At 38.1% G+C, this 11,707-nt stretch overlaps 1 pseudogene; it reads left to right on the top strand.

Moving 5' to 3' along the window:
* Nucleotides 1-1,424: 1,424 nt before the first annotated feature.
* Nucleotides 1,425-1,936, top strand: LOC112647748 (60S ribosomal protein L23a-like; annotated as a pseudogene).
* Nucleotides 1,937-11,707: the final 9,771 nt, after the last annotated feature.

The following is an 11,707-nucleotide window of genomic DNA, read 5'->3' as shown; positions in this document are numbered from 1 at the left end:
GTTAGGGAGAGGCACCAAGGGATTCTTCCCTGTAGGCTTCAAAGGAAGCATGGCCCTGCTGATTCCTTAATTTTATATTTCTAGACTCCAGATCTGTGAAGGAATAAATTTCTGTTGTCTAGAGCCATTCACTTTGTGATAATTAATTATGGCAGCCCCAGGAAATTAATACAGTTGATATGTTTAATTGTTTTTGATAAATGATGCACACCAAATACCTGGTCCAGAAATTGGGATAGGCAAAGTTTCAGCCTAACTTTTGATCAACCTAGGAAACATATTTATCAAGATATATGTATATGTAATAAATTTATTACAAATGCAATTATCTTTTTCCTGTTTATAGTTGCTTAGATGTTAATTAGTCAGTCAGTAGATGCTAGGTTACATTGCAATAGTAATTTCTGAGTAAAAATCACTGAGTAAAAATCTCAGTGTTTTGAAAAAAAAAATATTATTTCTTGCTCACATACCCTTAGAGTGAGAACAAGATACTCTTCTCTGCTTTTTCCTCACTCTGGAGCCCTATCTAAAGGGGAAATAAAAGGTCTGGAGGATCTAGAATTCACACTCAAATATCTTATTTCCACTGACAACCTGTTGGAAAGAACTGGACACATTATTCAACTAACAAGAGGTCAAGAAAAGCAATCCCACCATGATCCCAAAGGTAGAGGGCAAAAAGAACAGCAAACATGGCCACTGCATCATGCCCAGTGTACTCTCAGATTCTTGAGACTCTTGTTTTTCCATGCTTCTACACTTTTGGACAGTATGGTAATCAAGTTTTTTGGTTGATGTATTGATGGATATTATTTGTCAAGCTAATTAATCAAGAAGCATATTTTAAATGACCAGATGAACTAGGTTTCTATTTTGTATTTGGTCTTATGATTCTCACTGCCTTAAAGCTGAATTTGTTAATATACTGCCATTATAGGAAATATCAAGAGGAATTCAGGATATCATAAAGAAACTGATATGCAACATAATAAACCTGGTATTCCCCCCACCCCCGCATTTATTACTTCACATTTAGAATTTTTGCAATTTCAGTTACTTAAAGGATGAGAAAATTAGATGCATTTCTAAAAACAGAAATGATATTATTATGGGGATATGTGAGAAAATTAAATAAATTGAGTTCCAATAGCCAAGAAAAAGTTAAAAGGTGATTTGATGGCCTTCCTTAATTTATGACTGTCTTTGAACAGTGATTTTCTGAAGAAGATGCTGCCTAGTGGGTTTTCAAAATTATTCTGTTGTGTTTGATTTTTAACTATAACACAGGATGGAGAAATGTCTTTAAATTAGTAAAAGTAGCCATTCGGGTGAAGGTCTTAATAAATAGCATCGCCACAACTGGAGCACCTCTGAGACAGCAACTGGGCTGGTTGAAATCTCACTAATCTCCTTTCATGAAGATGGCGCCAAAGGCGAAGAAGGAAGCCCCTGCCCCTCCCAAAGCTGAAGCCAAAGCAAAGGCTTTGAAAGCTAAGAAAGCGGTGCTGCAAGGCGTGCACAATCACAAAAAAAGAAGATCAGTCCGTCACCTACATTCCGATGACCCAAGACCCTATGTCTCTCAAGGCAGCCCAAATATCCTCGAAAGAGCGCCCCCAGGAGAAACAAGCTTGATCACTATGCCATCATCAAGTTCCCCCTGACTACTGAGTCAGCCATGAAGAGAATAGAAGACAACAACACACTTGTGTTCATTGGGGATGTCAAGGCCAATAAACACCAGATCAAACAGGCTGTGATGAAGCTCTATGACATTGATGTGGCCAAGGTCAACGCCTTGATCAGGCCTGATGGAGAGAAGAAATCATATGTTCGACTGGCTCCTGACTATGATGCTTTGGATGTTGCCAAAAATATTGGGATCATCTAAACTGAGTTCAGCCGGCTATAAATCTAAATATAAATTTTTTCACCATAAAAAGAAAAAAAAAAAAGAAATCTCGCTAATCTCTTGGCAGGAACTCTTTAAACTCTTTACCTCCCTTAACTGACATGCATACCAATACTTCCACTTGCTAGTCCTCTTTCACTGAGGTGTATAAGTTTTTTCCTACTCCCAAGTCCCAAGCCATTTTATCACCCGAGCTGATTATGAGCTGTCTGAACTGGATCGGCATCTTTCCCTAAATTTATGCCAAATCCTGGTTTTTATTTGGCCAATGAGTTCCTGGTTAAGGTGACAGCTATTTACACAAGCAACACTTTTAAGTTTAAAGTATGATACCTTTCAGAAAAAGAAAATAGTTAAATTAAGGCTTGAAGACTTCAAAGAAATGAAAGTATAATATGAGAATGATAAACAGAGATAGGCAGATTTTATGTGTGTTTCCCTCTCGGATCATACTGCATGGCTGTCATCTTTGGTATATCTAGGTAAGATCTGGCCTTTTATTCTCCTTATGGAATATGCTTTGAGGACCTCACAGATTCACCATGTAGTAAGGTAAGTTGAAAATGCTTTTTATCTTGATTTTTACTGTTCAGCAATGAATGGTCAGAACAGTTGAGAGCTAAAAATGTTTTTGACAACACAAATTGTATGATAACACTCATTTAGCTATGGTCCTAACTGAAGAAAAAAATATTATTAGAATTTTCTTTCTTTCTTTCTTTCTTTCTTTCTTTCTTTCTTTCTTTCTTTCTTTCTTTCTCTCTCTCTCTCTCTCTCTCTCTCTCTCTCTCTCTTTCTTCTTCCTTTCTTTTGTGGAGGCTGAGAAAAATTAAGGCCATGCCACCTCAAGTTTAGCATTAGCACAAGTACAGCCATCTTAGGCCCCTGTGAATAAGAGCTGAACTTTACAGGAAAAACTGCAGAATGTGCTCGGCAGGGAATCCCATATCATATCAGGAAGACAACAGAGCCCAAGCCAGTGGCAGAAAGTCCCATATTAGAATGAGAACAGAGCTCAATGCCCTGGAAAGCCCCATATCAGAATGTAAACAGAACTTGAGAAATTCCTCCACTCCTTCTGAAAATCCCCTAAACCAGCCCATAAAAAACCCAGCTGTAACCCACTTTGGGGTCCAAGTCCCTGCTCTGCTGTGTTGGGTATACTTGGACCCAAGTTCGAGCTTGCTAATAAACCCTCGTGGGCTTGCATTGGTTTCGGCTCCTTGGTGGTTTCTCAGATTCACAATCTTGGGCACAACACTTTTTCTTTCTTTCTTTCTTTCTTTCTTTCTTTCTTTCTTTCTTTCTTTCTTTCTTTTCTTTCTTTCTCTTCTTTCTTTCTTTCTTTCTTTCTTTTTCTTTCTTTCTTTCTTCTTTCTTTCTTTCTCTTTCTTTCTTTCTTTCTTTCTTCTTTCTTCTTTTCTTCCTCTCTCTCTCTCTCTCTCTTTTTTTTTAATGGGACCTTGACCTGAACCTTTACAGCTCTGTTAAGAAGCAAAAACCTAGGTTTTAGTAGGGCATGTCAAGAGTACAGCTTTTTATGTGGAATCTAAAAAATAAAATGAATGAACAAAAAACCCCAGAAACAGATCCATAAATACAGAGAAAAAACTAGAGGTTGCCAGAGTAGAAAAGGGGGAGATATGGGCAAAATGCGTAGAGGGGAGTGGGAGGTACAGACTTCTAGTTATGGAATAAAAAATTCACAAGGATGAAAGGGACAGTATAGGGAATATAGTCACTGAAATTGTAATTGGGTTATATGGTGATAGTAGACAGTAGCTACATTTGTGGTGAGCATAGCATAATATACAGATTTGTCTAATCACTAGATTGCACACTTAAAACTAACGTAACATTGTTTTACAACTGTACTTCAAGTTTTTAAAAAAAGCATATAATCCCGGAAAAAAAGAGTTTTTTAGGCTTCTATGTGTACCTCTGTAAGAACAGGTACATCTCACAAATACCTGTGTTTCTGAGGTATTGCCATACTCTCCATTTGTGTAAAGAAAAACATTTTACAAATAAAATAAAAAGCATTTCTATTGCTTTGTCGCCATCAAAATAGCATATTCATTTATAGCAGTATCAGGGGAAAGTAGAATGGGGAGGCAGGGTTTAGAGGTCAGGTCTCTGGAAACCACTCTCTTCTATGTCATTTACTGCTAAAATGACCTTTGTCAAGTCATTACAGTTCCCTGGGGTTCACTTTCCACCTTCTTCAATGGCTAGATGTAATGAAACTGCTATTAAAATAACTTAACTAAATATCACTTACAGGATATTTTATCCCCTTCATTCATTCCTGTATCAGGGAGTAGTGACTAGGGACAATATCAAATACATTTAGTATTATATTTAAGAAATATTTTAGACCAGAAATTTTCACTTTTTTAATTTATTCTGTATTAATCTATTCAGATGTTTATATATATTCAACCTTTACCTTCCTATGTAATTTCTGGTGTTTTACTTTATTTCAGGCGGGTGAAAATACTGTTCTTCCCACTCAGTTTTTATGATCAATATGGTAAAGGCATATATTTCTAGAGGTATAAATTCCAGACTCTGAGTGTCCCATTTAATTTGACACAAATTCTATAAACTTTAGTTACCTGCTTTTCTAGCTTGGAGGAAATTAAAATTAGAAAATTCTAAGAAACTTTTCAGAAACATCGAATGAAACACAACTAACCTCAATCCAGGAAAACAAAAGTGTTTCCTGGGGGTAGGGGTGGGGCTGAAATGTTTTAAAATGCAGACAAGGACTGAATTTCATAATGTACGATTTTGTTTTGTGGATTTATTTATTAAAATAAATGGATTTTATATTTAAAGCATATGCAAGTCATTATTTGAAGCTACAAATGCTGATAAGACATAATCCATTTATTTACCCAAAGAAATTCAATTGGGAAATAAACCTAGACATAATACAGACACAATGAAGTGTTTGTGGGTATGCTGAGTATAGCCTTACTTTTGGAAGTGCTAATGGATGCAATCAGACTTGAGGTTCCTAATTCCAACCCAAGTTTTATGCCATGGGCCATTTTTATAATCAAGGTCTTACAATGGGTCTTGGATAAGGCAGCAGGAAAGTCAATGGTACGTAGAGGATAGGATATGAAGTGTCAGAATTTCATTGGTCTTAGTGACAAGAACTGCTCAAACATGACATGTAAGCTCAATGCAAGCAGAACAATGGGCAGAAGGCAATTATGTTGTTAGTAGGGATGCTGTGCAAGACTTCTCAGAGATTGTTCCTCACTTTTCTGGACCAAGAAAGGATGAGGATGTCAAGGGGTGCTAGTTTGATGTCATTCCTTAAGTGGGAGTGTTGCCAGGGACTTATCTCTGGACATTAGTGAGCAGAACTGTTGTTTATATAGGTCCTGATTCCTATAAGTGAAGAACTCAAGAGGCACCTGGGTGACTCAGTCAGTTAAGTGGCCAACTCTTGATTTCAGCACAGGTCATGATCTTAGGGTTCTCGGATTAAGCCCCACATCTGGCTCTACAGTCAGCAGGGAGTCTGCTGGAGATTCTCTCTCTCCACTCCCCCTACCACTCCCCCTGGCCGTGAGAGCTCTCTCTCCTTCTCTAAAACAAATAAATCTTAAAAGAAAAAAAGAACTCATGTTTGATGGGCATGTGGAAGAAAGTTATGCAGATGCTAGATGCTAGATGCCCAGTTAAACAAGGAAAGTTTCTTTAAAGCAAAACCTCTACTGCAGTATCTTTTGTCCATCGTATTGAAAACTGTGAGAACAATAGTTGAATCTTAAATTCATGAACACATTGAAAAGGATTTTTTCAAAATAGAAAAAGGCAGGTGCATCTATGAAGAGGCTTATTTTGGTTCGGGCATCTCCTTACTTGGCATTTTTAGGGGTACAAACCTTATGGCATAAAGTAGTGTCTACAGGTAAGAAATGAATCAAGGAAACATGAGCAATGAGTCAGTTTATCTTATACCTGTCTAGGTTTTCCATGGTACAAAGGTCATGAGCAGTTCCAGTAAAAAGTCATTTAATCAATGGTTATTAATTAGAAAGGAAGTGCCATAACTGGCTGGGAACCCATCAAAAAGTGTGGATTCGGTATTTAGAAAGGATCCTTTAGTAGGTGGAGTATAAAATTTGAATTTATTAAAAACGAACAGAAAACAAGAAAATAAAATCTCTCTCAATAAAACTGTTCTCTTCTTCCTCTAGATTTTATAATATTGTTACTAAAGTAGATGTGGTATAGTTCAGACTCTGTAGAGTCCATGTGCAGTGAGTGTCTCAAGGTGCAAAGGATTAATAATAATAAAGGAGAGGTCTATGAGAAAAACAGTTTTTAATTTGGGATGAAGGAAAAATCAGTGCGGTCCTGGTTGTGAGTTGTCACACATCCTGGAAAGAGTGATTGCAATACGGAGGAGATATTTTCTTTGTTTTCCTGTTTGTTTGTTTTTCTTTTGCTTGTGTGCATGCACATACACATACATATGCATGCAAATTCATGGCATAGAATCCCAGATAATTCTCTCCTTGTTTAGAATGTTCACTATTGAGCCAGTTTTTTTTTTTTTTTTTTTTTTTTTTTTTTTTTTTGAGCCAGTCTTGAACCAGTTTTAGTTTCTACCAGGATGTATCATCCTACTCATCACCAGGCCAATAAAATCTCACAGTTAGCTAGTCAGATAAATCCTTGTCTTTTTTGCATTAACTTAGAACTCTAAAAGGAGCACCTTATAGATAAGGGGGATACAGGTAATATGAGATTGCCTCATTAGAGCGCCATTAACGCATCTCCTACTACGGGGCTCTGTTAGGATGTCTTCTCAATCTTTTCAGTTACATCTGAGACAAGAGTGACTGGTTTTGTTCAGCCAATTTCCCACAAAGAGGAAGCAACGTGCTATTTTGGTGTGCTTTTTGTTTGTTTGCTTTTTTATTTTTCACTTTTCCAGAAATGTTGTTTGCTTTATAAAAGTCAGTGCGTGTGCCAGCCCAAATAGGGTAAAAGCAGGCTGTCCGGAGGTGCAGAAGCTGAGTGGCAGACTAGCCCTCTTCACCAACTGAATCACTTACTCCAAGCACAAGCGATTCAATTTTGTGCCTCAGCAAAACTGCAGATTACTACATGCTGTAGACCAGTGGGTTTCAACCCTGGCTGCAAATTAGAATTCCCTAGGGAGGTACTTTTAAATATCGATGCTTAGCAACCCCCCACACCTGTGGAATGAAGCCAGATTCCTTCAGGTTGTGTCGCTGGGATGTGTGTGCCTGTGTGTGTGTGTGTGTGTGTGTGTGCGCATGCGTGTTTATATGTGTGTTCATGTGGACATCTCTGAGCATATGTCTGCATGTGTGTTTACATGTATATGTAGTAGGTATATATGTGTACAGGGCCAGGGTGCTTGGGATCCCAGAGGATTCTTATACACGTGAAGGAATCAGGGTTGAGAGTCAGAGATGTATAGGTCTTTATAACTCCTTGACCCAAATCTGAAACTATCAAATTTATGAATAAGGGAACACTATAACTTAATAAGAAATGAAGAATGCACGGTTAATAGTCTCTAAGAAAATAAAGTTACATAATAAGTATTTTTAATGACTAGATGACATCTTCATTTCTGCACAGAGAGACCAAAAGGGGACTTGAACCAAGGCTAAAGTTTTTCTGAAAATGTTCGCCTGTGTCCATCCTAATACCTGAAGACATTAAGAATCGGCACCCCCACACTCCACACCAATACCATACCACACATAACCTTATCCTGAAAATGTTTTGAATTTGGAATGACAAATCATCATCACCTTAGCCTGAGAAATATTTTAGCAATAGATTTCAAATCACATACATTTAAGGCACAGTTTTTCACAGAATACTTACCTTTACTACATATTTATCTCGTATTTATACTTACACATACAACCTGTGTGCAAAGCTTGCTAACGAGCTGAGAGAGAATCTTTGCCCACGGAGCAATAAAAGAGAATCAGTTCTGGGTAAATTTGGATATCTTGTCTTCCAGGATCTTCTAATTCTTCCTATGTCCTACACAGCTTCTGTTCCAGGAGAGTTTTCCTTGGGCGGCTAACACCTTGCCTCAAGGTCATTATCACCTCTCACTAGTTACAGGACTGCATTATGCACCTCAAAATGGCTCCTTAATTTGTTTATCTAAGTACAGCTTTTCTCCTTAACCTCAGAGTCCTTGTGTGGCTGTTCTTTATCAGGCCTGATATTCTCTGACGTCCTATAGCTGCAAGGAGAGTTATATATGTCAGAGAGGATCATGTCTCAATTCCACCTCAGCTGAACATTGGTTTCTCCCACGGAACACATCTCATCACCTACTTTGCAAATTTTATACCCTTCTGGAAACACTGGTATTCCACCTGCCTGCAGTGGACACTGCAAAGGTTCTAGTTTCACTTAGGAATCTATTTTAAGATCATCAAGTGATTGACCAATCTCTTTAATATTTAGAAACATGATTTCCACATCACCAGTAAGTGATGTAAACAGGAAATAGGAAATACTTTGCAAATTACCTTTGTGGTTACTTTGCCTTAAATAAAATGATCTTGTTCACGCAGACTCCATTCTGTGGAAAAGTCACCTCTCCCTCTATCACCATCCCTCCAAAAAAGCAAATTTGAGACAGAGCAGGCTGCCAGACTGCCACTTCTACTACTGTCTCCTCAGGCCACAGGCACAATATAGCTATGTAACTAGTTCACGTGTTTATATAAACACTTCAAAACACCCAATCAATCACTTCTTTCTAGCCAGCACTTTTCTTAGGGAAGTATATGCCCCTGACCTAGTGGAGACTCAATGTAACTCCTTTCTTTCATGAGCTCAGGGTTTAATGGGCCAAACACAACAATGGCACAGATGAGCAATTTCAAGGAGTTCTCATTATAACCAGGATCCGCGTTACAGAGATTCAGAGGACACATGTCAGAACACAACTCCTGCCTTTAAAGGTATTTTTTTTTTATACAAGTATTACAAACAACGAAGCACACAAGGCTGACAGCTTTCTAAAGGTCAAAAAAGGTTATGATTCTCCTTCTAACTGTAAAACTCAGTATAAGTAGAAATTTAAGTTTCTATCTTCCAGAATGTTAACTTCAGTAACAGTACATTCTATTAAAATCTACACAATAAACCAGTCCATAATCTCTGGTCTGGGAGAGTAAGATCAGAGACTTTCTGGACATATATCTCCTTTTAATTAAATCAATATATAAATATATTTTATATTATGTAGTGCTTTTCAAATGCTTCCATTTCTCAGTTGTTCCCTGTACATATGCCACCTCTATCCCCCTCCCTTGTTTCTTGCCGATTCTTCTATAATCAGTCTCCTTGTTTTTTACTGAAAACCACAAATGAGAGCTGGGATTAGTGAAGTGTGCTTTAAGACCAGGAAGCTCTATCAGGAAATACAATCTGTCCTCCACAGACACAATATCTGTGGAAACAAAACAAAAAATTCTTTACTGAATCAACACTAACCACAGCATAGCCTGCATGGGGGAAGCAGACACACATTATCACAAAGGCTAAGGAGCATAAAACCATTGAGCCTGCAGTTGCAGGGTCATAAAATCTTGTTTTCTATTTGAAAAGCATTTAATGCTGGACATTTTGAATGCCTCATCTCAGAGAAAGCCTGGGTACAAGGGACTGAATAATTACATCTTGCAAAAGATGGGGAGTCATCATGTCAGAGAAAGCAGATGGTCTCCCCATCATTCCAATACCCCAAATCCAAACAAGCTCAGTGCGTTTTGACAATCCGACAGTCGATAGAGAAAAAAGCATTTCACTCTTAATTCTAAATAGAAGCAAGGGCCTGAAGATGAACACAGGGCTCTTCCAGGAATCGAAATGTAAACTCCCATCTCCACTGGGGTTGAGGGGATGGGACCAGACTGCCCACCCAGAGTGTGCCATATCTATTGGTACTAAATAGAGCTTAACAAAATATTCCAAATGGATCGCAGAGTTCAGGCTCATTAGAGGCAGTATATCACTTTCCTGAGGAGAATAGTTGGAGGTTGGTATTTAGAATGCCTGTGAATTCGTTGGTGCGTGGGAAAGGTGTCCTAAAATATTACTAGAATTACCACCTGGAGTATGCATCAAATCAAAGATCAGTCTGTATTTAAGTTGGTTAAGTTGGTTAAGATCACCAATTACACACAAGCATGTAGATTTGTAAAATTTCTCCTTCTGACAATTAGTCAACCTCTTAGAGATATTTCTCAGCACTCAAGTAAAGAATTAGGACTATTATCCAGAAACTCTAGGTTAAAATTCTTGGTTCCAAATGAGGACCAAAATGATAAGTTAATTGAACTGTACTGGAAAGGACAGAGGATGAGAAAACGATGTTGGATTTGTCCTTTTGAAATTGCCATTTCAAGATTTAGAGGTGTGTGCCTCCATTTCCTAACATGGAAAGGAACTAATAACATCTGTTTCATCTACAGGTATTAAAATAATGAAAATAAAATGAAGAAGTGAAAGTTTGTAGCAAAAGCACAAAATGGCTGTTCAGTGTAAAACTGACACAGTCCTAATTTTAGGCTCCTTTTTTAATCTCTCACTTTCTTCCTAGGCAGAGGCATCCATGCCTGTGGCTCCTGCCACCGCAAAGATGCTGAGAAGTCCCAAGGCCTTTTCTAAGAAAGACTTATTTTTAAATACAAATATTCCACCCCTACTCCAGAGCCTCACTTTAATTTTAGCATCCTCACCTCCACCTCCATGCATCCATCAACCTGCCAGGCCACTGTCACTCTTACCTATGGCAGGAGGGAGATGGGACAGAGGGGAAAGGTTGTCATTACACACTAAATACAGTTTTATTTTATTTTGCCCTTGTTTACTTTTTTATTTGATTTTCTTATTCCCTAGAGGTAAAGGTTTGACATCACCTTTCAAGATAACGTAATTCACAAGAGCTGGAGTTCATAAGGGGACTCTTGGTTACATTAAGGTAAAACAAACATATTCTCAAATGAAGCACAATTTGTTTTGCATTTATCGTAAAACAGTGCCTTCATTCAGGCTGAGTTATATTGCTGAACATTTGTTTTTTACTTCGAGAAATTTGTTCATTTTCTGGGCCCAGATGCCATTCAGTAAAGACCTCAAAAATCTGTCTCTCCTGAAAGAAGGTTGACAGTAGACTCTGTCACAAGATAGTGAGGTGGGGTCTGGGCTGGGGATCCAGGAAGCACCCACACTGACTTCAATCCAACCTGTTTACCAAGGAATCTCATTCCACTTGAGTCTAAGATGAGATTATTTTATTTCTTTTAAACGTTATCTCAAAACATGCTAGGTTGAAACCCCTCCTCCTCTCTCCAACCTTTTAACAACATTCTGGAAAGATCCTATTACTTTCCATCTATTTTAAATATCAAAATTGGTCAGTCCACATGAAAAGTTCCATCTCTCTCATATGATGCTGAATGCTTTCCTCTGCTTCTGCTGGCTTAAGGACTGGCTGGCACTTTTCAATTTCTTGCCATTGTCCTTTTCTTAAGGACTAGCTCCTCACAAATGAAGGACAAGGACAAAACAATGAAGGATAAGGACAAATGTCCTTTATCTTATCTTACTGGGCATAATTTTAATCCTTTTCTGCTGATATCGCCTGCTTTTCTGCCTACCTTTGACCCATCACCTATGATGGCCTGTGTGCTGCAGGTGTCCGTGCTATTCACACTCCTGGAGCCCAACTGTGTAATGCAAGGGACTAATACA

This window comes from Canis lupus, chromosome 7, assembly GCF_003254725.2.
Source record: "Canis lupus dingo isolate Sandy chromosome 7, ASM325472v2, whole genome shotgun sequence".
In the NCBI taxonomy this organism is placed as follows: domain Eukaryota; kingdom Metazoa; phylum Chordata; class Mammalia; order Carnivora; family Canidae; genus Canis; species Canis lupus.
This window is presented reverse-complemented; position numbering and strand designations above follow the sequence as displayed.